The 26,275-nt window shown below is 39.4% G+C and overlaps 1 protein-coding gene across 3 annotated transcripts in view; it reads left to right on the plus strand.

Annotated features, from left to right (window-relative positions):
* The window catches only part of CHST9 (carbohydrate sulfotransferase 9), a 290,634-nt gene that overhangs the window by 214,064 nt on the left and 50,295 nt on the right, over nucleotides 1-26,275 (plus strand). Inside the window, exon 1 of one of the 3 annotated variants that reach the window (XM_007974390.3) lies at nucleotides 7,838-7,968. The exons of the other annotated variants lie outside the window; for them this stretch is intronic. The gene's annotated coding sequence lies outside the window, so the exon portion shown is untranslated. Of the gene's footprint in view, nucleotides 1-7,837; nucleotides 7,969-26,275 lie in introns of those variants that run through there. 3 annotated transcript variants of the gene reach the window in all.

The raw sequence follows: 26,275 nt of genomic DNA on the forward strand, positions 1-26,275 counted from the left end.
GAGTCTGATGTTTGAGGCATCCAGTATGGGAGAAAGATGGAGGCCAGAAAACTTAGCCAGTCTAGTCTTTCCACCTTCTTCTGCCTGCTTTTATTCTGGCTGCACTGGCAGCTGATTAGATTGTGCCCACCAAGATGAGGATGGGTCTGTGTTTCCCAATCCACTGACTCAAATGTTAATCTCCTTTGGCAACCCCCTCACAGACACACCCAGAAATAACAATACTTTGCATCCTTCAATCCAATCAAATTGACGCAATATTAGTCATCACATACACCTTTTGGCCACGTAATTTCACTTCTAAGAATTTAACCTATAGAATATACTTGCACGAGTACACAAAGATTACAAGAAAGTTCATTGACAAGTTGCTTGTCAACACATACAATAGTTATCTGCCCCCAGAATTATAGGACTTCTATTCAGTAGAATACAATGCAGTTGTTGAAAACAGTGAGATAGATCTATAGGGACCAACAAAAAGATGTTTACAATATACTGTTAAACAAAAGCAAAAAGCAGAAGTAGCTGAAGAGCATCTACAACATGGTCCTGCATGTGTAAAAAGCAAAAAGACGAATATAAAAATCCTTATATATGCAATAAAAACTTTCAGAATGTTAGATAAGCAGTCTCTTATATAAGCAGCTTCCTATATAGCATTCAGAAAGCTTTCATTGCATATACAAAGACTTTTATATTTGTCTTCTTGCTTTTAAAGACATAGGGGGTGTGACTAAGGGTGAAATGACCCCTTTGATTTTCACCTTATACTCGCTCAATCTTAGGAATTGTTTATGATGAATATGATTACTGTTCGAATTTCACAAAAGGAAGAATAAAGCCCTCAGTGTTTCAGTCACATGCTCCTTTTGACCCATCCCCCAAAAAGCGTATCTGTAGTGTCTGCCTGATTATTCCTGAGTCTGAAATGACAAGTCCTCAGGCCAGCCCAAGGTATCTACCAACTGGAACATTAGGAAATCATGTCAATTTCCAGAATCTTCTGAAACTGTGCAGGAGGTTTTTTTGTTTTGTTTTTTTTAAGAAAGTAACAATTAAGTCTTGTTTTCTTATCTCCAGTAATCATCAAAAGTTTAGCCAGGGACAACCAGAAATCCTCCCTTGTTGAGTTGATAACAACTTGGGATCCTCTCCACCACTGCCAGGGGAGATAGGAAGCTGAAAGAATGACTGGCAAGACTATGTCATGACAGGAAGGTCTGTGGCCAATCCATCGGAAGGCCAAACAATTCTAAACAGCTACGTCACAAGTATACGTACATGTGCACACATGAACGTGTGTGTGGTGAGAGATTCCAAGTCAATATCATCGTTTCATCAAAGATGTTTAAATCCAGAAGTACTATATGTATTATTTATATTCATGCCTTGTTTCAAAATCATTTAAGGCAAAGAGATGACATTTTTAAAATCCCCAAAGATCTAGATTATTATTCTTGCAACTTAAAATGAGTGTATATTTCTGCTTTGGGGTCTAAGACACCAATAACATATTTTTAAGGCTTTAACTCACTTTTGCTGTGCCTGATCTTTTCCAGAATTTAAAAGAGATTTCTATAGAAAAATGGAAGAATATTTTCAATTGTATTTGGTCCTTGATTTTTTACAAGAGCTGTTATATAAAGCATAGTTTGTATGGTGTCCCACCTTTTTAACACATCAGAAAAAATATTAAAAATTGTCAAGATTGGATTTTCCTAACTTACCCTTTTTACACTAAATGATCCATTGAGTCTATCATTTGGAATTGCCAGACACTTTAGAAAGAAATAAAAACAGTTGAGAAAAATAAAAGCAGCATTATGAATAAACTGTGTACTTTTTGCCAAACTGTATAAAGGAAAGGAACTGAGGCATGGATCATATTATGTCTATTCTGTTTTAATTGTCAATCTCATCTCACTGGATGGTAGTCAGGGTTCCAGAGAGTTCGTTTCCTCAGTGTCTACTTCTTTGACACCCTTTCTTGTCCTCCTATGAGATGTTTTCTTCCTGAGTCCCTCACTAGGCCTACCAGTTGACCATGAGGCTCTGATCCCTGTGAGTTTATTCAGCATCTGATGCTACTAATATCAGATCTTCTTACCATTAACTCTACAGATGATTTTTGCTGTTGCTGCAGGAGTGAAGAGGAGAGTGAACATGTGTTAAGCTCTTCTAGATACATGGCACACATTATTCATTTAGTCTTCATAGCAACACCATGCAGTAAATTTTATTATTATCACGTGTCTCTGATTTGCAATCAGTGGCTTAAAGATGTTAAATAAGTTGCCCAGTGTTGCTCAGCTAATGGTGGTGGAGATCAGACTTGAACTCAGGTCCGTGAATTCCAAAACCCATGCTATAGGCCAGGTCAAACTAAAGGGCAAGCCAGACGGCCTGCTGCCCAGGAGTGCTAATCTATAAAAAGCACAGGACATTACTGGAGTAAATCAGTAATGTGTTGTCAGTTCACTGAGGTTCTCATACACAAATCTTCACATAGTTAGAAACTGATTGCACTGCTACGGAGCTACACTGCTCCTGCACGTGGAAATAACACTGCCACCAGCACCAGTACTTGCTACCTCAGTTGAGTATTTTTATGAAACACATTGCAGGCTGCACAGTGCAGCTGCAGACCACGACCCACCAAGCCAGGGGACACTCACATGAGTCTCATAATCCATTCACAGTCAGCTCAAATTCTAAACCCAAATAATGCTGGTCCAGTGCTTGTAATTGGGAATGCATTCAGTTGTAAATAGTTTTCATAATACCTTCCCAAGAATTTCTTCACTTTGGACAACTACAATTAATGAAAAAATCACGATTCTGGACATTAAAGAAGAGAGGAAAGCGTCTCATTTTCTATCGGGAAAACCCACTCCCGATGTTTAACATGGGTTCTTTTCTATTTCCTAAGTGCCTCCGCTGGGTTGAGAAATAAAGGGAAAGAGCACAAGAGAGAGAAATTTAAAGCTGGGTGTCCGGGGGAGACATCGCATGTGGGCAGGATCCGTGATGTTCCCTAAGCCGTAAAACCAACAAGTTTTTATTAGCGATTTTCAAAAGGGGAGGGAGTGCACGAATAGGGTGTGGGTCACAGAGATCACATGCTTCACAAGGTAATAAAATATCACAAAGCAAATGGAGGCAGGGCAAGATCACAGGACCACCAGATGAGGTGAAATTAAAATTGCTAATGAAGTTTTGGGCACGCATTGTCTTTGATAACATCTTATCAGGAAACAGGGTTTGAGAGCAGATAACCTGTCTGACCACAATTTATTAGGCGGGAATTTTCCTCCACCTAATAAGCCTGGGAGCGCTACAGGAGACCAGGGCGTATTTCATCCCTTCGGCTTCAACCATAAAAGACGGGACACCTTAAAAGGGGCCATCTATAGGCCTACCTTCAGGGCACATTCTCTTTCTTAGGGATGTTCCTTGCTGAGAAAAAGAATTCAGCGATATTTCTCCTATTTGCTTATGAAAGAGGAGAAATATAGCTCTGTTCCGTCCGGCTCACCAGCGGCCAGTTCAAAGTTACCTCTCTTGTTCCCTAAACATCGCTGTTATCCTGTTCTTTTTTTAAGATGCTCAGATTTCATATTGTTCAAACACACATGCTTTACAAACAATTTGTGCAGTTGATACAATCACAGGGTCCTGAGGCAACATTCATCCTCCTCAGTTTATGAAGAAGATGACGGGATTAAGAGATTAAAGTAAAGACAGGCATAGGAAATCACAAGGGTATTGACTGGGGAAGTGATAAGTGTCCATGAAATCTTCACAATTTATGTTCGGAGATTACGGTAAAGACAGGTGTAAGAAATTATAAAAGTATTAATTTGGGGAAGGAATAAATGTCCATGAAATCTTCACAGTTTATGTTCTTCTGCCGAGGCTTCAGCTGGTACCTCCGTTTGGGGTCCCCAACTTCCCGCAACAATTTTCTAGTCTAAGGCTCCTACCATCACCCTCTGGCCTTCCTTCTGACCGCCAGGCAGAAAGACCTCCCATCTTCCCTCCTTTCCCTGTGAATTTGTCTCTCATGTCACCTCTTCCTGTCTTGGTTGCTTCGTGCTGTCTTCTTCCGCTCTACTCTGAAACACAGGGTCAATCCTGCACATTTCCTTTAGCCTTGTTCTGGAAGGGCACAGCTCAAAGCTCCTCCTTCTGCAAGAGAGAGTTTTCTATCCTTTCCAACATCACAGCATATGTGGAAGGAGGTGGTATTTGTGTAGCACACACAGTGGACAAGACTGCTCTGCTGGGAGTGGGAGGGCAATGAGCTTAGAGATTTGGGCTGGCCCAGGTCCTGACTGGTAGACCCAGGAGCCAGGGGGCCAATACCGTGGCACGCCTGTTTACTGCCCACAGTCTGCTGCCTGAGAAGCTCTGCCCTGAAGAACACTAGAGCTTCCATAACAGTAAGCTGGGCCTATGTCTGATTTTCTGACTTATTGTAAATACATCAAGAAAAATAAAACAGCAGATATAACTAATGTGCACTAAATGGGAAATAGGAATTTGAAGTCTAAAATGAAAATATTTGTTTCTGGAGAGAAAAAAAAAAAAAAAAAAGACAGATGGGTGGTTTAGAATGAACATATATTTCATGTAACCCGTACCTTGTTAAGGTTAACTGAGAATTGTAAGAGCTGCCTCTGAAAACATACATAAAGTATTGCACTAATTTCTTAGTGGCTAAGTTAGATATGAGCAATAAAATAAAGGAAATTATATGGATTTCTATTTGGTCTCCAATTTTAATAAAGCTTTAGAACTTTAAGAAATGTTGTCTAACTTGTGTTAGCCACATCAGGGTTCTGCTTCTATTTTTTATTTTAAATGTCTATGGTTTCCCTTTAAATTAATCAAAAACATTCTTCTTATAAAACTATAAGAAGAACTATTTGCTTCCCTGGCTATAAATATTTAGATTAGATAATCACTTTTTCTTTCTTTCTTAAAGTTGTAAGTGAAAAAGATAATGCATATAAAAATAGTGACTATATTTATTGAGCACTTACTATGTGACCTGCACTGCTCTAAGTATGAAACGTGCATGATATCATTTAGTCCTCATGAAAACCTCATGAGGTAGGGATTGTCTCTGATAATCTCTATTTTAGAAGACTAAATCACAGTTTACAGATGCTAAGGAAATTGCCTGAAGTCACATGGCTACTAAAAAATGAAGAATTAGTACTGGAACCCAGTCTCACTGACACCCAAGTTTGTGCTCTTACTCACTGTGTTCTACTGCTACAAAATATTCTTTGAGTTGAAATAGATGTTTTCATTTGGAGAGACAGTGAAATAATTGCTTCCTTTTATTTTTTATTTTTTTATTCTACTTAAAAACACAAGCTGGAATTTGCACTGCCCAGCACCCTAGGGCTCGGTGAAGTTTTTCCATTTGAACAGATGGGGGAGCTTGTAGGCAGCTAATCTTTTCATTCTTTGTGTTCTTAAAAACAGACCCAACGGCTCAGTCATAAGTACCAACATTACCGTTTGTGATTAGTCCTGGTGATGACTTACCAGGACACAGAGTTTAGGAGGTTGGAGATCCTGCCAAGCTTAGCTGAAAGTGCACACCTGGAAGAAAAGGTGCAAAAGTAGCTCATGGTTCCAGGAAATGGCAGAGGAGTGAGTCCTTCACATCATGTTTTGGAAAAATGAGATTTATCAAATGTTTAATAGAAGGCACTTTGCGACAGTGGAAAGAGCTCTATGTTGAGAGGCAGACCGACTTGGGTTCAAATATGGCCCCGTGAGGGTTTTTGTTTGTTTCATTCACTCTATACCCAGTACGGTGCCTGGTATATAATATGCCCTCAGTATTTTCTGAATGGATGACTAAACGGGTAAATTAATAACTTACTGAACCTTCAGTTTTCTCATCAAAGTAATGGATGTTTCTCAGAAAAATGTCAGCTTTAAAATTTCAAATACACAAAAAAACTTATAAAACTTTATCTGGCTTCATCCCATCTCACGAATGATTTCTAGGGGTCTTCAGTTTGTTCCACCTGACTCATAAACACACCATCTACCATCTGTCACCTACCACCTGCCAATTTTCTCCCCATTTATACCAGATACCTGTGGAGATACTTCCTGCAGCAGCCTTGGATCTCAATATCCAGGTGATAAGCAAACTACCCCCAGGCGATGGTGATGCCACCAGCCTTACTCTACCAGCTCCCAGCAGCTGCACCTGTCCCCAGGCGAAAGGCACCAACTATCAGTAAATGTTGCAAAGGAAACAGAGGCCACATTCAGATTGAGATAAATTTAAAAAGGATTATATACAAAGGGACTATAATGCTGAGCGCAGTGGCTCACACCTGTAATCCCAGCACTCTGGGAAGCTGAGGCGGGTGGATGACTTGAGGTCAGGAGTTCAAGACCAGCCTGGCCAGCATGGCACAACTCTCTCTCTACTAAAAATACAAAAACTAGCCAGGTGTGGTGGCAAATGCCTGTAGTCCTAGTTACTTAGGAGGCTGAGGCAGGAGAATCGCTTGAACCCTGGAGGCAGAGGTTGCAGTGAGCTGAGATCACACCACTGCACTCCAGCCTGCCAGCCTGGGTGACAGAGCAAGACTTGGTCTCAAAAAAATTTTAAAAATTTTAAAAAAGAAAACAGAGTCTATAATTTGGTATAGGATTAGAGGGAGCAGCAGACCACAGAACATAGTATAGTAACCCCCAGGTTAGTAACGGGAGAGTCGTCAACACCCCAGACTGGAAGAAACAGTGGGTGTGAACAGTTATGGGAACTGGAAAGGGAAAATTCTGTAAGCTGTGTGTCTCAGTTTAAAAGCTGGAACCTTTGAGCAGTTTTTCCTGACACCCCCAGGCCAACTTCGGCCCTCTTACTCTGAGCGGAGACTGAACTTTGCCTTATTCCTACGGCAACTCTCACTCTGAATCTGTCCTGTGTCTCCCTGCCAGACTGAGAGGAGGGGCTGATTATATACCCTTTCACCTTTGCATTTCCAGTGGCCAGCCCAAGACCAACACAAACCAGACTTTCAAACCAGGAATGAATGGTTGCATAAGCGGATGAATGAAGGAACGCCTGTCCTAATGTGCAAAAAAGAAAAGCATATTCAAAGACTCACCCATGTTTCTTATCCAAAACAGAAATATTGTTCTCTTTAAATTGATGCAGTACATTTTCCTAATAAAAAGTTTTGAAAAGCAAGAGCCCGTCAGGCCCAGTGGCTCTCACCTGTAATTCCAACACTTCAGGAGGCCAAGGCAAGAGGATCAATTGAACCCAGGAGTTTGGGAACAGCCTGGACAGTAAAGCAAGACCTCCATCTCTACACGTTAAAAAAATTAACTGGGTGCAGTGATGCATGCCTCTAGTCCCAGCTACTTGGAGGGCTGAATTGGAGGACTGTCTGAGCCCAGGAGTTCGAGGCGACAGTGAGCTATGATTGTACCACTGCACTCCAGCCTGGGCAATGGAGCGAATTGCTGTCTCAAGGGGGAAAAAAAAAAAAAAGAAAGAAAACAGATGTGCTTAAATTAAAAGTAACTCTTACTCCTTTCCCACCAGGCCCTATGTGTAACAGAGTGCTAAAGTGTATCTCCTCTGACTTCTTTACGTATAATTATATGTACTTTAAAAAACATATTAGTTATACACATTGTTTTGAAAATACAATGGAGATACTGTTCTCTAGCCTTACATACAGATTTGACCTTGTTATTTTTCATTGCTGCACAGAGTTGTGCCTTTCCATGCTGGACACTGAAAGCGGAAACCAGAAAAGAAATGATGCAGGCTCATAAGTGGGGCTTGAGCTCATCACCTCCCAGCTGCAATCCCAGGCACGTTAATATCTGTAGGCCTCATTCTTCATCATCTTCTCTAGCCTTATCCCACAGAAGTGCTGGGAGAACTGAGTGAAGAACCTATCGATGTTACTGGTATGTTGTAAGTGCTTACTGAATACTAGCCATTGCTATAATATTCTTTTATTCCCTAAACATTGTAAACGAGTAAAGGTGAGTGACAAATTAGGACAAATATTCATAAAACATATGATGGGCAAAAATTATTATTACTAAGAGGAAGAGAATAATCCATTAGAAAAAAGAAGAAGGCCTGGCACGGTGGTTCATGCCTGTAATCCCAGCTACCCAAAAGGATATGGCAGGAGAATTACTGAAGCCCAGGAATCGGAGTTCAGAGTGAGCCACGATGGCACCACTCAACTCCTGCCCGGGCAACAGAGAAAGAGCCTGTGTCTAAAAAATAAATAAATAAATAAAATAAAGAAGTTAGAGATGAATAGAAGAAGAAATATCAATGCTGTGTAAACATATTAAAATGCTGAACTCCTCAAGCTCTGTAATTTAAAAAAAAAAAAGTCAAAACCACAGGGTTGCATAAATAGCATGTTTCTTAAAAACTTAGCACTTTTTTGTAAAAATCAGAGTTAACAGAGTGCTGGGACACAGATACTTAGTGACACTCTTGACACTTCATAAAACTCTTTAATCCATCAATTCTACTTCCAGGAATTTGTGCTAAGGGTCATGGATATCTCAGGGATATTAGGTTGGTACAAAAGTAGTCATGGTTTGCACCAACTCTCTATTCATGTGGACACTCCTAACAGGGTTGTATATGGTAAGGCCTCCTTCCCCCAAAAAAATACAATAAATAACTTAAACATCTCTAAAAGAAGGTTAAGAAGCTTTGGTATTTTTTAAAAATGAAACCACTACATAGCTATTCAAATCAATACAGATTGAGACTATTTAATGGGATGCAAAGATTATTTAAGTGAACAGAAAAGTTTTTAAGACTATACATTAGATGATACCACTTTTGAAAAGAAAAATACAATATGTGAAAGGGTGTGTGTACCACAAGTGTTAGCAAGTCATACCTACTGGTGTTAGGATCACAAGTAGCTGTTCACTTCTTTTATCTGTATTTTCTAGATTCTTCACAACAAAGAAACATTTATTTAGTAATAATAAATAGGACAATAAAAATGTTTTAACACAACCATGATAAAGGTATATTTATGTTACATTTTCAATTTGTTTGAAATCCAGACTTTTTTATTGCACACATAACACAACTTGTAGAAAACAAGAATGTACAGAGAAACAAAAAGAAAAAAAAAATCACTCATGAATCTATCACCTAGAGGTTTATAGTTTCCCATAAAAATATATACATTTTAATAAAAATATATACATGTTAATAAAAATAGGTGCACGATAGACATACTCTTCTGTAACTTATTTTTTTCACTAAATATATCCAGATCATCATTTTTGACTGGCTACATAAGTCACACTGGAAGATTTTGTTGTGACTTCTTCAGCCAGTCCTCTGCTGAGGGCCTCTTAGATTGTTGTTAAGTTTTCGCTTACCCGGCCTGGAGGACATAGGCGGCCTCAGTTTTGTGAATGCCCCTCAAGATTTTCTTAGAATAAACTTAGAAAGGGAATCCGTGCTTCACTTTTGAATCTATTGTAGGTGTCTTTGTTGGATAAAAAGAAACTGAGCCAGGTGCAGTGGCTCACACCTACAATCCCAGCAGTTTGGGAGGTCAAGGTAAGAGGACTGCTGGAACCCAAGGGTTTGAGGCTACAGTGAGCCGTGATTGTACTACTGTACACCAGCCTGGGCAACACCGCAACACCCTGTCTCCAAAAAGAAAAAAAAAAAAAAAAAAGAAGAACGAAAAAGGAAAAAGAAAAAACTGAGTAAGGCCATTTTTAAAATGACAGTAAACCAAAATTCGATTCCACATTGACAAAAATTTCTTCAAACTTTTTCTGGTAGAAACTGGAATGAAGCCTACACTCATGAAATTCTAAAGATCTATGGTTGTTCTGGAGAAAATTCAATGCAACCATGTGCTCTGTGCTCCACTCCAGCCACCAGCTTCCATAGCCACAAGTTGACCCTCACCTGTAATTGCTCTATTTCAAAAATAAATTTCAGGGATTCCAGTCTCAGCCCACAGCTTGCTATTATTATTCTGTGGGCATTTCTCACTCACCTAACTGTTTTTCAACCTGACAGGTGTCTCTGGGCCTTTTATCCAGCCATTCCTGTGTTTTCTTTGTCTTTGGCCACCTTCCTTCTCTGTCTGGCCTGAGCCTTCAGAGTCCATCATCAGATCTCCGCTTCTTGTGGATCACTGAGATCCTTGCACCCCTGAATTTTCACATCACCTGTCTAGAAAGATGGAGAAATGACACAATCTGCTGATGGGAGCCACTTTGAAATCATGTTCTTCGACATAAAAAGGGTCTTTATACCAGCCAGTGTCCTAGCAGTCCTGTTCCCATTCATAATGGTTCTAACCCTTCACTGCCTTCTCTTCATCCTCACTCCTCATTTTCAGCAGACTGCCTGCTGCAGACTTTTGGAGGAACTCCCAGCCTCAGGCATGCCCTCTCTCACCTTCCCACCCTCCCTACAAACCCGCTGTACACCCTCAACCCTCTTGTGCTCCAAGATCAGAGGGCGGCTTGTTCCTTCTCCAGTCTGAAGCCAAGCCTGTGCCTTGGATATACTGCCCACCCCCCACCAAGGACCCATTTCTGAACATTTCCATCACGTCTCTCCCGCATGTTCAACTTCTTTGTTTCCGCAGGCTCTTTGCCCTCAGCCTAGAACTATTTTAACTTCTCTGGTTCCATCGATATTTCTACATTAACTCAATCTCTGGCCCCCCATTTTCATTCTGATTTCCCATAGGTGGGGTCTGTCCTTCCTGTTTTCATTTTCTCACCTCCAGTCACCGACGTTTGGCTTCAGCTCCCACCATTCTTTTGAAAGTTTTCTAACTAAACTCACCACTGGTTAAAAAAGAGCTTTCCTCCCAGATCTTATCTGTACCACGCTTAACACCTTGATCGCCCTCTTCTTTTTCCCGTCAACTTTGCATTATGTGAACTTTCAAACCTACAGAAAAGCTGAAAGAATGGTACAATCAGCAGCTGACTGGGCATCACCAAGATTCCCCAATTGTTATCATTTTGCCTTAAATACAATCCTCCCAGTCTGGTGTACGCTTCTGTATATAGTTAAAAGTAAGTTGTAGATATCATAACATCTCCCTCCTAAATTCTTCAGATCATTTCTCCCAAAAATAGGGGCATTCTCCTACATTACAATACCATCTTCACATCTAAGAAAAGTAACAATAATTTTTTACATCATTTGATATCAATTCCATATTCTAATGTCTCCAACTGTTTCAAGAATGTCTTTTACAACTATATTCTTTCTGAATCAAAATCCATTACAATAATCAATGTCCAAACACTGATTTTGGGTTTTATGTTTCTTTATTCTTTCATAATTTGAAATAGTTCCCTAGACTTTTTTTTCCCGTGACATTGAATTGTTTAGGAGTCTAGGTCAGTTGTCTTTTAGGATGTCCTGTATTTTCGACGTTTCCTCAGAGCATAGCGTAAATTGTTCCTTTGCTCGGTAAACTGGCAGCTTGGCCTAGAAACTAGGATGAACACTTCCAGCACAGATAACTCATTGGTAAGATGTCTGCTTCATGTTGCATGTTGCCACTCATTTCATATTGATGGTGCCAAATTTGATCACTTTGTTAAAAGTGTGAACAAGAGATCTCTGTTGTTCGTTATGGTTTTGGGGAGGTGCGGGGGAGGTTTTGAGACAGATCCTCACTGTGTCACTCAGGCTGGACTGCAGTCGCACAGTTTCGGCTCACTGCAACCTTCACATCCCGTGCCCAAGTGATCCTCCCACCTCAGCCTCCTGAGTAGCCAGGACTATAGAGATGCACCACCACGCTTGGCTAATTTCTTAAGGTTTGTGTAGAGATGAGGTCTCACTATATTGTCCAGGCTGATCTTGAACTGCTGAGCTCAAGTGATCCTTCCTCCTCGGCCTCCCAAAGTACTGGGATTACAGGCATGAGCCACCACGACTGGCCACAGATCTCTGTATTTTAAAAGTACATTTTTCTTTTGCAATTATGAAGAGATCTATGAAGTCATATTTTGTATTATGGTAATATCCTACTTTAGAATCCATTAATGGTCCCTTCCTGAATCATTCACTGCATTAGGGATTTAAAATGTATTTTCTTAATTCTGTTATCTCTTCTACATTTATTATATAACATTGTTTAGTAAGAAACTTTCCCTTTGTCTCCTTTCTCCCCGTTTTTTCTTGGGATGCAAAACCACTATGAACTAATTGATTTTTAAGTATGCAACATATTACACTAACATGGACAGTGAAAAACTCTTTAAGCTAGCTCCTATGTCTTTTTGGTACAACCTCAGTAGTTTTTGAACACTTCTTTAGATTGCCGACAAAAAGAGGTATCCTTTCATTGCTCCAGCTCTGGAATCAGTTTCTCTGAGGAGCCCTGGTTTCCCTTAACGGGAAATAGCATGTAAAACCAGGATCTAGGTGTTAGGTGTGCATATTGTGAAGAGGGTGTTTGCTTTTCTGAATAATGACTTCATATTAATATTTCCAATTGAAGTTTAAAATTCCTCTGTTTTGTCACTTCTCTTTTTTCTTATACTGAAAATTTTTGTTCCTAAAATTAATAATGTTAATATACTTATTTGCTTTATCCTACAATATACTTAAAATAGTTATAAAATTATAATGCCAATATTACTACTGAAAATAAATCTACCAAGTGATGCTTGCAATTTTATTACAGTACTTTGTGTTCTTGGGATATAAACCATAAGGATAAATAAAGTACTGTGTTTACAGTTACTCAAAATTATGTTTTTCTATATGGTGTCTTATCTTCCCAATAGAGAATTAGGTTCGTTTGTTTCTATTTGTGTTCAATTTTAGGATTTACCTTTTCACTTAATTTTATGTTTTGTATATGTAAAGTATTTCTATAGTTCTGAAGTCAGACCTATATCAAAGGGATCCTCAAAGAAGTCTCACTCCCAGACCAATCTTCTCCACTCTACACATCTACACCCTTCTCCATGAATACTTTCATTAGTCTCTAGTTTGTTCTCTCTCTTTCTGTTTGCAAATATAACCATATAGACATAAACCTATCATTATCTCAGTGAGATTTACTTTACTCTTTTTAAATAACTGAACACTGTAGTCATCCATAGAGTAATGTACTATAGCTGTTTCTAATGAGTTGTTTCTAGTCTTTAGTTACTACTTGTAATTCTGTAATGAATAACCATGTGAATGTATGCTTTTATATTGTGGAGGTATATCTTCAGGGTAAATTGGAAATAGATGTCAAAGGGCTTGAATCAAAGGACAAATTTGCTCATAAGTAATTCTACTGAATATTGAAAAATTCTCCTCCCAAGGGGTTGTGCTTCTACCACCAGCAATGTAATAGTGGATTCTCCCTACTTCTTGGTTTCCTTGATACCATGGCACCACGCCCTTTTTACATTTCTTATTCCTTTCTAGACATTCTTTTCTTTTGTCTTTCTGAACTCCTCTTCCTCTGATCACACTTCAGTTCTATTTCTTCAAACTTTATCTATCTTCCCTGAGTAATATTATTCATTGTCCATAGCCATGAACACCAGTACTCCAATAACTTCCACACCTACATTTGCAGGACAGTTTCCTGGAGCTTCATGTCTTCATCTGCTTACCCAACATTTCGATCCTTAGATGTCTTGCAGGTATTGAAATCATAAACAAAATAGAACTCATGAATTTACCCTCCAAAACTGCCTCTTGGATGGCACCACCATCCAGGGAGACACCACACTTTCAACCTGCTAGTAGCCCTGATTTCTCCCTTTCACTTACCCATCAGGCAGCCAGTTTTACCTCCTGCACATCTCTGGAATGGGTCTCTCCTTTACGCCCTAGTACTAGTCGCCCTCTCTCCGGGCCTCTTCTCCTCTCCTCAAGAGCACTGCAGTGATCTTCTAGCTTGTTTTCTGTCTCCCATCCTTGGTTCTTCTGAAAATCGTCTCGACACAACTGCTACACCGAGATTCTTTTTACAGATTTCTAAGTTCTACTTTGCTTGAAGTGTAGAAAACCTTAGGTAGTCATTGAAAATGAAAGGTAGTGCTCCTAGACTGCTTCTGAAAGGGACCCTCCCAGGGTCAGTATTGTTAGAGGGAGCACTATGTAGCTGGTTATTTGAACCAAGAGCCAGCATCATGCTACTATGACCAGTTTTTTATATAGCAGATTTCCCGACAGATGAAATAAAAGATTCTTTAAAGGTAGTGAATTTAGTCAAAGTGACTGGTGATTCAAACTACCAAACACGTATTAACCTAACTTAGTTAAGAGAAAGACAGATTGAGCAAGACAGTGAGAGGAGGTAAATTACCATCTTAAATTCTTAAAAACTTGAGCATATTTAAATGTGAAGAGAATTGCAGTGAGGTAAGCATTCATTATAGCACTCTAGTGAAATTAGGATTTGCCTATAACATAAAACTCTAAAGTTTTATATTCTCTTTTCTTTGGAGGAAAAAGAATAATAATCAGAGATTTTTAAAAGAGAAAATCATATAACAATTCATATATTAAATAGTTTAGTGCTTTATGGGTTTAGGTTACTTGTTTAAGTTATTACTTTTGTAGTAACAATCAAAAGTGGCAAAGGTATATATTTTCCAAATAGAAGGAAACAAATAAAAGTATCCTGTTACCGTTGTGAAACAGAAAGGTCAACATTTTCCTGCAAAGTTAAATAATAGCTTCAAAAGAAAAATTATTTTTTACAATGAATAAGAAGCTAGGAGTCAACTTCGATTCCAATGAATATTAGCTGATTTTCCCCTAAATAATACTAATGACGTAAAATAAGAATTTAGTTAAAGAATAATTCTCAATGGTATAATCATAGATCACATTCAATATTGCCATTTCTATCCTTTCTGGAGTGTTTTTTTAAAAGCTAAAAAATTGATAGATTCCCACCACAGAACTGATTTTATGAAACCCTTTCACCCCTGCAAAGCCATCCTACCCCCACCCCTAAAGGGAAGTAGAATTATACTTAGGACTTCTGAAATGTGAAACAAGCAAACAAATGGAAAAATACCCCAAATGCCAATTATAGGGAAATTATATAAAAGCATCTAATGTACAAGCCTCCCTCTGCTGTTGGAATTGTACAGAAAAATATCTGTAGATTGATACTGGAAAAAGGGTGCCACATGGAGCCACTTCAGAGCTGCCTGTTTACATTTGATCTCTGCTGCCTGAATGACAGGCCCACCACATGCCACGGGGTTACCCAAAAACACAGAGGGCTTTCGAAAAAGGCAGAGCCTTTGATATTTCCCTCTACAGAACTTTCATCTACACTATCTAAACAAACTCTCTAGAGGTATGTTTATATCATGTAGAAAGAGCTGGGAAACTAACAATCACAGTGTATGAACAATCCTTTCAGCTAGTTCTGGCCTTCCGTGGCTGATTGTTGATGTATGGAAAAAATAATATTCAAACAACATCCATATTTATTGTCGGTAGTCCCTTGTACTCTAAAAGTTAGCTGAGAAGAAAAAAACCAAGTGTTCCATTTACTTGTCAGGTTTTAATTTTTTTGGAGGGGGGTGCTTCTAGAAAAAGAAATATCTTAACGGCACTCCATCTCAAACATCAATTTGATTTTGAAAAAAAAAACAAGCTAGAATAGACCTTCTCACTACTTTCTAAAGGCAAAAGCAAGGTACTGTGGGAAACTGAGTTCTAATAAGTATATGGAGCCTACTGTAAGGGATCATGAGATCCTCTGTCTACCATTGATGGATTGTGTGATTTGAGTTTGCCTGGCTCCATACTAAGGCTTTGCATGGTCACTAGAGATAATTAGAAGCTGAGAGCACATAGAATCTGAAAACTTAGTAAGGAATTAATACAACTCAGTAAGTTTTGAGAATATAATGGATCTAAAGAACATGAATTTAATGCTAAAACATTAGAGTCCATATAATAATCCACCCTAAGATGTATATAAGGTAAAACAGCAAACTCTACATACCTTTCTTTCTTTCTCTTTCTTTCTTTTCTTTCTTTCTTTCTCTTTCTTTCTTTCTTTCTTTTTCTCCTTTCTTTCTTTCCCTTTCCTTCTTTCCTTTTCTTTCTTTTTTTTCTTTCTTTTTTTCTTTCTTTTTTTTCTTTCTTTTTCTTTTTCTCCCTTTCCCTTTCTCTTTCCCTTTCCCTTTCCCTTTCCCTTTCCTTTCCTTTTCGGAGAAGGAGTCTCTCTCATCACCCACGCTGGAGTACAATTGTGCAATCTTGGCTCTCGGCAACCTCCGCCTCCCGGCTTCAAGTGATTCTCCTGCCTCAGCCTCCCAAGTAGCTGGGATTACAAGCACCCACCACCACGCCCAGCTAATTTTTGTATTTTTAATAGAGACAGGGTTTCACTGTGTTGACCAGGCTGGTCCTGAACTTCTGACCTCAAGTGATCCACCCACCTTGGCCTCCCAAAATGCTGGGAATACAGGTGTGAGCCACCGTGCCGACCCATACCTTTCTTCTTAAGACGTGTTTGCATGAGAATTGGAGCTGCCTTACTAGAGAGGCCTGGGCTCCCCAGTTCTCCCATGCAAGTCCCTGCTGCCTCCAACTCAGCTGGATTGTTCCACGCAGGGGAAGCAGCCGAATTCTTTCTCCTGTGCAGGTTGGCAGTCTGGGAAACAGAGACCAAGAATAGAATCTGGAGTCATGTCTATGCAGATATGCCTTAAGGTAAAAATAGGATTCCAAGCATTTTAGTTTTCATTTATTTGTCTAAGCTAAAGTTCTTGACTATTTTTTAATCATCTAAATGTGACTTTTTTATTTTTTGACATTAAAAATACATATTATTACTTCTAGTTCTCTTCCATACTTCCTGGTCATTTCAAAATAGTATACATTACTGCCTTGAAACTTGTTTTTATTCTTCAAAATTAGCTTTCATTTGGATTTTAAACAACTGGGTTTTATTATTCTTTGTTTGGGTAATCCTGTGATACAAGAGAAAGAGAACTGGTCCTAGAGTCATTAATGGTGCCAGGTGCCATGGTAAGCCCTTTACATATGTGAACTTGTTGAATCATCAAAAACAACTCTATACATTTTTTTTGTTGGCCTTATTTTACAAATGTGGAAGCTGAGGCGTTGTGACTTGCACAAGGCTTCCCAGAGAGTAGGGAAGCTGGGATTCAAACCCAGGCATTCTGATTGCTTGGCCCCACTCTTGACCATTACCAAAGTCAGTGTTCCAGGTTCAGCTCTGCCCTTAACCCATTTATGCCAGAGGTTGCAATTTTTTGAATTTTTATAATCAGACCTTGGCAATAACTTTGAGCAGTAGGATATAAATAACTCCCATATGCTTAACGTTCCAATAATGGAACGCTAGGCATAAGTAATTAATTCCATTGTTCTCAGATAAATTCTAAACATTCCTTAGCCTCAGTTTAATAAATAAGGAAATCAGCCTAATTTTCTTCTGCTAAATCTTGCAATTGCCTTTTAACTCCACAACCAGTGAGAACTTAAGCTCTTACACCAAACTTCAAATCTGCTAGTTCCTGAAAATAAATCCTTGTAGTGGCTTAGAGAAGGGGTCTCTTCTTATTCACTATAGATGATGTAAAATTTGCATTCCATTATCTAAGGTAACATCGAATTATTCAAATATAAATAAAATACACCGTTTTCAAAATTTCAAATCTTGATATTTATTTCCTTTCAACTCGAGAGTCTTCTATGCTCACTTCTCCCCATTATCTCTCTGCAGAAGACTGCCTGGTATTTTCCTAATATCTATGTCTGCCTCCTGCGGGATGGATGTTTTACTGGTATCTTAAACCAAATAAATGCTAAACCGAGTTTATCATCCCATCTCCTCTGTTACTCACCAAATTTACTTCTTTAAATTGAACCTATTTCCTTATTTTTATCTTTGCATTAATAACATCTTCTCCCAAGTAACCAAGCTTAAAATCTTGGTCCTCTTTTATTCCTTTTTTCCCCATCCTACTAACCCCCCATCTGAAACTTCAAGTCCATTTTACTCATACAATGTGCCCTACATTCATCTACACTTTCCCATCTCCTTGCCAGGATCCCCCATCCTCAAGGTTAATCTTCCTAGGGTACCATTTGGATCAATCTTTGGCTCAAAATTATTCGAGGACTCCCTCAACAAATAGTATGTCAAAAAATATTTCTTTAAGTATTTAGAGTGCTCCATGATACTGGTCCATCATACAATTTTTGCTTTGTCTCTTATTACTTGCCAGGATACAGACTACCTTTAAGTTCAGCACAACTATTTACTGTTCCTTAGACATTCATTCCCTGATGTGCTTTTACTCATGCTTTTCCTTCCAGGTGAAATACTGTTCCCCTAATCTGCTTCTGTTAATGTCCTACCCAGATCAAATGCTGTTTCTTCTGTGAAATCTTCCCAGGTTCCCACACCAAACATGACTCCTTCCTTTCTTTTTTAATATGATTTCAACTTCTATTTTAGATTCAGGGGATACATGTGCAGATGTGTTACCTGGGTATATTGTGTGATGCTGAGGTTTGGGATACCATTGATCCCATCACCCAGGTACTGAGCACAGTACCCAATAGTTTTTCAACTCTTTCCCCCTTCAACCCTCCTCCCTCTAGTGGCCTTCAGTATCTATTATTTCCATCTTTATGTTCATGTGTACCCAATGTTTAGCTCCCACTTATAAGTGAGAACATGTAGAATTTGGTTTATGTTCCTGGATTAATTTGCTCAGGATAATGGCCTCTAGCTGAATCCATGTTGCTATAAAGGACATGGTTTCATTTTTTCATGGCTGCATAGTATTCCATGGTTTATATGTACATTTTATTTATCCAGTCCACTGTTGATGGGCACTTAGGTTGATTTCATGTCTTGCTATTGTGAATAGTGCTGCAATGAACATATGAGTGCACATGTCTTTTTCATAGAACAATTCCTTTCCTTTTGGATATATACCCTGTGATGGGATTGCTGGGTTGAATGGAAGTTCTGTTTTAAGATTTTTGAGAAATCTTCAAACTGCTTTCCACAGTGGCTGAACTAATTTACATTCCCACCAGCAGAGTGTAAGCATTCCCTTTTCTCCACGGCCTCGCCAGCATCTGTTCCATTTTGACTTTTAGTAATAGCCATTCTAACTGGCATGAGATGCTATCTCATTGTGATTTTGATTTGCATTTCTCTGATAATTAGTGATGTTGAGCATTTTTTCATATGTTTGCTGACGGCTTCCTTTGAGAAGTGTCTGTTCACGTCTTTTGTCCATTTTTTAATGGGGTTATTTGTTTTTGCTTGTTCAGTTAAGTTCTTTATAGATTCTGGATATTAACCCTTTTTGGATGAACAGTTTGCAAATATTTTCTCCTGTAGGTCATCTGCTTGCTTTGTTGATGGTTTCTTTTGCTGTGCAGAAACTCTTTAGTTTAATTAGGTCCCAGTTGTCAATTTTTGTTGCAGTTACTTTTGAGGGCTTAGTCATGAATTCCTTCCCAGAGCTGATGTCCAGAATGGTGTTTCCTAGGCTTCCTTTCTTTTTTATTTGTGCCAATCCTATGGGAATTTTCATTACCCTTCATTCTTTTAGAAGTCAAAGAACGTAATCAACTATAAGCAAATTTAGTATTTATATCCCTGTTGTTATGCAATAAAGACAAAACAAAAGCCAGAGAGGTAAAGTAATTTGCCAAATATCATAGCCTGGCAAAGTCAAGACTAGAAAAGTCTGAGTGTCAGGCGCAGTGGCTCACGCCTATAATCCCAGCACTTTGGGAGGCTGAGGTTGGCGGATCACCTGAGGATGGGAGTTCAAGACCAGCCTGACCAACATGGTGAAACCCCGTCCCTACTAAAAATACAAAATTAACCAGGCATGGTGGTGCATGCCTGTAATCCCAGCTACTTGAGAGGCTGAGGCAGGAGAATCACTTCAACCCAGGAGGCAGAGGTTGCAGTGAGCCAAGATCATGCCACTGCATTCCAGCCTGGACAACAAAGAGTGACTCCATCTGAAAGAAAGAAAGAGAGAGAGAAAGAGAAGTAGAATTTAATTTTTCATCTCATAAATGGAAAATGTCCTTAGGCACTTTTCTGCCTTTCTTTTGCACAGGTGTGAGTATATGCATACATACCTGTCTGTTCACCTGACATAACCCACACATACACCTACAATCTACTCACACCACATCTATCTTTGAAAAATAGGTAACTGCAACTCCAGAAGAAGATTCTCTGATGGTGGTGAAAATTGTAATTTATCATTATGACGAGGATGATTGTGATTGCTATTGTCATTATTAAAGTCCAGATCTGATGCTTGGCTTTTTTTGCAGTATAGTTCTAAATGATGAATACAGATTTTTAAAATAAGGGATCAAGGTAGTAGCTATGTATGACAGCTAAGAATTCCTATTTCTAAATAGCTCTCAGTAGGGGATAAAAAGCAATTGATAGCTCTCTTTGGGACAAACGTACTGAGATAGCATGTCTACACTCTCTGTATTACTACCTGGTCTTCTTAGCCATCTGTCAAAGAAACAGACTGACTTCAACCAACAGTTTCCATCCAACTCATTTTCTAGACAAAGAAACTGAGGCTTGGCAGAGAATGAAGTATAGGCTTGGTGAGAGAGCGTTCTGAGCTCCGTAATTCACTTAGCCCCTGGGCTCCTGCACCCCTCATCCTTTTTATTCTCAGTGTTTCAGGGCATTGTTCCTTCAGTTTGCACTGGGTTGGTTGGAGGTAGGCACCACAGGTTTGATTGATACAGCAATTTGCATCTCAAGGCATCGCTCGATAAATACAGTGCAATGAAAGGCTACTCTCTCACCAGCCAATTTCCCCCCCTGGGCTGACTTTAGAAGCTCATTGATGTCACTTCCTTCCTCAGTCAGCAAGTGAATTTTCTTTAATTCTCAAGACCAGCTGTCCATGCTGTCAACAGAAAGTTATTAAAATTCCTTTAAAGTGAATAAAAATAGCCTAAAAGCAAATGTACTTGGAAACAGGAAAGAATCAGTATGCAAAGTCCACAAACCTCTGAGCAAAATAATGTTGATCCAACCAGAGATTTCAAACATTGTATATTCAAGTTGCTAGAAAAAAATAATTAAAAGATGCTAAGCCACATACTTCTTAATCTTTTATTAGCAAAGGCTTATACAGTTAAAATGTATCCCCCTAAATTTCATTCCGCCTTTTCAAGTATGATTTGAATAAATTTGAGAATGACTTAGGTTTTCGTTAAGTGGGATTCCCTCCTCTTTTCTTGCATAGGCTAGAGAACATTTTCATCTCTGCCAGGCTAAGGTGATCCATTAGCAAGAGACAAACATTATCAATAGCAGCAATCATAACCACTAGGACCACAAAAATAATATAATTATATATATATAAAAATACATATATAGATTCTTTTTTTTTTTTTTTTGAGACAGAGTCTCACTCTGTTGCCCAGACTGGAGTGCAGTGGTGTGATCTCAGCTCACTGCAGCCTCTGTCTCCTGGGTTCAAGCAATTATCCTGCCTTAGCCTCCCAAGTAGCTGGGACTACAGGCACGCACCACCACACCCAGCTAATTTTTGTATTTTTGGTAGAGACAGGGTTTCACCATGTTGGCCAGGCTGCTCTTGAACTCCTGACCTCGTGATCCACCCACCTCAGCCTCCCAAAGTTCTGGGATTACAGGCGTGAGCCACTGCACCTGGCCCTATAATTATATATTTTAATTTATTGGAATTTTACTAGTTCAAGGGAAGAGGTAATTGTTTTCTCATGTTTAAATGGCTATAACTCACAGAAATGAACTATGTGGCTACTGAGTCCCCCTGATCCTCAACTGACTGCCTGACATCAGTCACTGGAAGACTGCCCTGTTACCTTCTGAATCAGTCCTTGCTTTATCCTTCAGTCCCCCAGCAGCTGAGCTCCTGCCTTCTTGCCTGAGTTGTACACGACGTGGTACCCAAGTCCCTCCAAAGCACGGATGTGTTCCTTACCACCAGTAGTCACCTGCCTCTTCCTTATTTGGACAGATGTCATGAATGCTGGACTCCCTCTGACCTTTTGCCAAGGAAACTTGTATCTAGCCTGTCTTGTCATCCCCAAACACACCCCAAGTTTGTGTCTTGGGTTCTTCTCCCGTGCCTGGGCTCTCAAGTTCAGCCTGCACTTGTGCTGTCCAGCCTACCCAAGGCTTCCTTGCTACACACACTGCACAAAGCAATTAAAAGAAAGTGCGTATATTTACCATAGCTGTGCCCAAACAATTTTAGTAAGTAGTTTAGTGGAAAAATGGTAGAAATTTGGGTAAATTCAAACTAAAAGGACAAGTATATTGTGGTTAATTATCAGGAAAATTGCAAATCATAATCTTATAAGTTATCTAGAATTAACTCTCAGTCTTTCACTTCAGTTCCCATAATTTGGAGTACACTATATTCCTAATACAGAACTATGATGGTATAGATGTGTAAAATTTACCAAAAAAAACCCAGAATTTTGGTATAATTCCTGTTATTGAGATGCTTAAACATATTGGAAAATCAACTGGAAATGAATATAAAAAGGGCTGCTATTGCAAACAAAGCATTTGATATGGTCCAGAATTCATCAGCAGCCAAACTCAGGCCCTAATATCATCCATCTAGTGATTTTTAACCCATGCACCTTTTCTTTCATGAGCAAAACAGGGCCAGGAGCAGCTGCCCTCAATATGTTGGAGGTAGTGCAAGGCTTCACCCACTGAGATCAATATATATATTGAACACTCTACGTGTTCAATGCATATATTTATGGAATCATTGATAGTGGTCTCAGTATCACTGAGCTTGGTCCTTAGGATACAATAACAAAATGAATGTAGTCCCTGGCCTCAAGGAGCATACATTATAGAATAGAAAACAAGCAAAAAAGTAACCAGACCTACAAATAAAATAATTGCAAGTAGTGGTAAGTTCTATGGAAAGAAACAAATAATAGGCTGAGATCAAGAATTACAAGAAGAGATGGGGTGACCAGTGAAGAACTCCTAAGATCTTAATATTAAAGTGAGACTTGAAAAATATGAAAGAGTCAGACCTGCAAAATTGGAGAAACAAGACAACAGCATGTGCAAAAGACCAGAGGCCAAAAAGGACCAGAAATGAACATAAGACCAGAGTAGATGGAGGGTAGAAAGGAAGGGAAACAGACAGCAAGTTGAGGTTGCAGAGGTGGTGGGCAAGAAACAGATAGTGCAAGGCCTACAAGATGTAGAAAGGAACTTGGAGAGAGCCAGAGTGGCAACTGGGAGACCCCAGAAGGCTAACATCATAATCCAGGGGAGAGATGTTGATGAGCTCAACAAATTGTGGGCTGTGGTTAGACAGCATGCATTGTAGATATATTCTGAAGATTCTGAGACACTGTCCTGCTACCCATGAACTTCTCTGAGTCCCTATTCCTCACCCTGTCATTGGCCCTTTGAGCTATTTCCTGGTCCTGTGCCTTTTCATAAGCAATGGCTACCTCTCTGTGCTTCTTTGAGAGGTAAGGACAGGGCCCCAGTTTGCTGAATGACCAAATCTGCCCTGTTTCAGATCACCATACTGGCCCTCTTTCCCAAATTCTCAGGTTCCTTCTTAAAATACTCTTTGATGGGGAAAAAGGGGGGATGTGATACTCCAGAACACCACAGTTCTGGAATATGAAATTACATGTGCAGATATATAATGGGCATATTTGCACCTCAGGAAACAGGAATAGATTCATAATCTTATCTTCTTTTCCTTGCCCAATTTCAAGACTTCACATGTGGCACCTTCAAAACAGTTCAAGCACCCCTACAGAAGGGGTCATGCTAAATGTAGGTTATAGTACAGGAAGAGACAATGTCATGGAAAGTGGGGAACAGAGCCAACCCGTTCTTTGAGAGAAAGGAGCAGGCTAATTGGGAGCAATGGTCTTGTTCACAGTTGAGTCTCCAGAACTTAGTACCCATCCATATATAACACCTAGCAGCTGATCAAACAGTATTTGTTGGAATAAATAAAGTCAGGTACAACTCTTTCTAATATTTATTCCCTGTATTCATTTGTTACCAATTTCTCTCAAACATTATTTCAACAGACTGTCTTTGATTTTCTTCATCTTCCTTCTCATTTCTACCTCCCTAGTCTAGGCCCCAAACCATCACTTAGTTTATGCACCCCACCAATGCCTCCTAGATATTCTCCAATTTCTCCCCCTACTCTGAGCAATTTATTTACCAGTTTAATCTTCCTTTATAACCCACCTCTGCTGAAAAAAACCGTAATTGCCCCCCAAATTGTCTATTGCTTTAAACATAAAGCAATTGACCCAGACCTGCCTGGGCAAGGCTGTTTCCCTCTAAACCCTCTCCCCTAGTTAGGGTAGTCATCACCATTATTCTTCCCAACTTCTAACCACTTTTGAAGACCTAATTCAAATTCCACCTTCTAATTATTCTGATTCCTGTTACCAAGACAGGTCCTATCTCTGAACTTATTTTTAAGTTCTTAAACTCACTGTATCTCTAGAATTTGCTCAAACATGCAAAAGAGATATCCAATAGATAGCACAATACGAATACTTAGATATCCATATCCAAGAGATATTCTTGAACTCCATGAGGTAAAAGGCTAATAAGAAATCAATTAAAATCATGGCTCCCGGTTGTTCATGACATATTTCTGCATGAGTTAAAAGGGAATATAGCAGTGATTAATGGCAGCATACCTCTTGGAAACCTACTCGCTCCCCAAGACCAATCATATTGGTTATTCCCCTCTGCTTGCCCACAGCTTGTTATCCATAACTCTATGAAAACACTTCTCAGGAGGCACTACAGTTTATCTTCACTTATCTCTCTCTGCCACCTGACCCTGACCTCTTTGAGGGCAAGCACCCTGCTATATCATCTTTGCATGCCCAGCACTTAGGAGGTATCTGACACAGTGAGGTATTATATTTTTTGGAATGAATACACTATAGTATAAGACATTGAACTTACATTTTTAGTTCTTTAAGTTAGAGAAAATGACTACACATCTAATGAGTCTGTAGTTTTGAGGGACTAGTAACTTACCCAGAGAAGCCTACATCCGAGAAATTATTTCACACGTTAGAGCCTATGGTTCAAAATAAACTTTCACAAGGTGGTAAAAGATACACCCAGGTATGAAGTGCTGCTGGATGGACTGGTCCTCCAGGGTTTATACCGATTGTCAGAGCCCCAAATGACTGTTCACTGCAGGAAGTAAAAGCTATGGTGCAAAGGCAATCTTTATGTACAAAATCCCCACCATAAAAAATTGTTGATGTCCCAATTGCTCAAGAGTCCTACCTGCCTGAGGACATAGCTGGTGGAGTTGAGATCCACAATAGGGATTGTGAAGTAAAGGTTTCCAACACCCCGGAAAGCCGACTGGATCTCAGGCCAGCAGATGATGCCAGAAGTCCAGGGAGTCTTGTTTGGTGCAAATGCCAACAGGAAGTTTGTGGACTAAGCTTTTGGGAGGTGAAGTCCATCCCTAGCTCTCCTGCTATGACTTCACCTCCCAATTCCACTGCTATGACGTGGAAGCTTCTGATATTTGAAGAAACAAGAATGTCTAAGTGGCTTCCTCTTTGCTGTTCCAGTATTGCTCTGTCTTTATTAGTGGATGCCCCTCTGTCACTAATGTCCTTGCCTAATTACTAACAATGGGAGAGAGTCTCATGTAATATGATCAGGAACCCACCTCTAGTTTATCTCAAAGTAGCACAGCTCCAGTTGGCTCTGCAGCATTAGGTGATGGGAGCAGATGGTGGCTGCATGCACTTCGCCAAGTGTCCTGCTCATCCTCTGGCTCCCAGCAACCTGGTCTGGAGGTGATGCATGTGGTGTTCTCTGCCCTGAAGTCTCTGCTCTTGAGGTTTAAGACACACGTGGCACGTCATTCCTTCCAGCAGTAGTAGCTTCACTGTTACTGTTTGGGCCTAGAAATTTCCCTCATCTATAAATGTGATTTTAAAATCTAAGCCATGAATATGCTTCATTTATTAAAACAAAAGATTTATGTTGATTTAATTGTAATTTCTTATGTAAGGCACTACAAATTTATGGTTTGAGAGAGTAAAGTTCCTACTGAGATACCTAGAAAAGAAGTATTTTCCAAATCCCTTTGACCAAAAAAAAAAAAAAGAAAGAAAAAGAAAAAAAGACTTTGAGCTACAGATAGATTCTTG

The sequence above is a fragment of the Chlorocebus sabaeus genome, chromosome 18 (assembly GCF_047675955.1).
Source record: "Chlorocebus sabaeus isolate Y175 chromosome 18, mChlSab1.0.hap1, whole genome shotgun sequence".
NCBI lineage: Eukaryota > Metazoa > Chordata > Mammalia > Primates > Cercopithecidae > Chlorocebus > Chlorocebus sabaeus.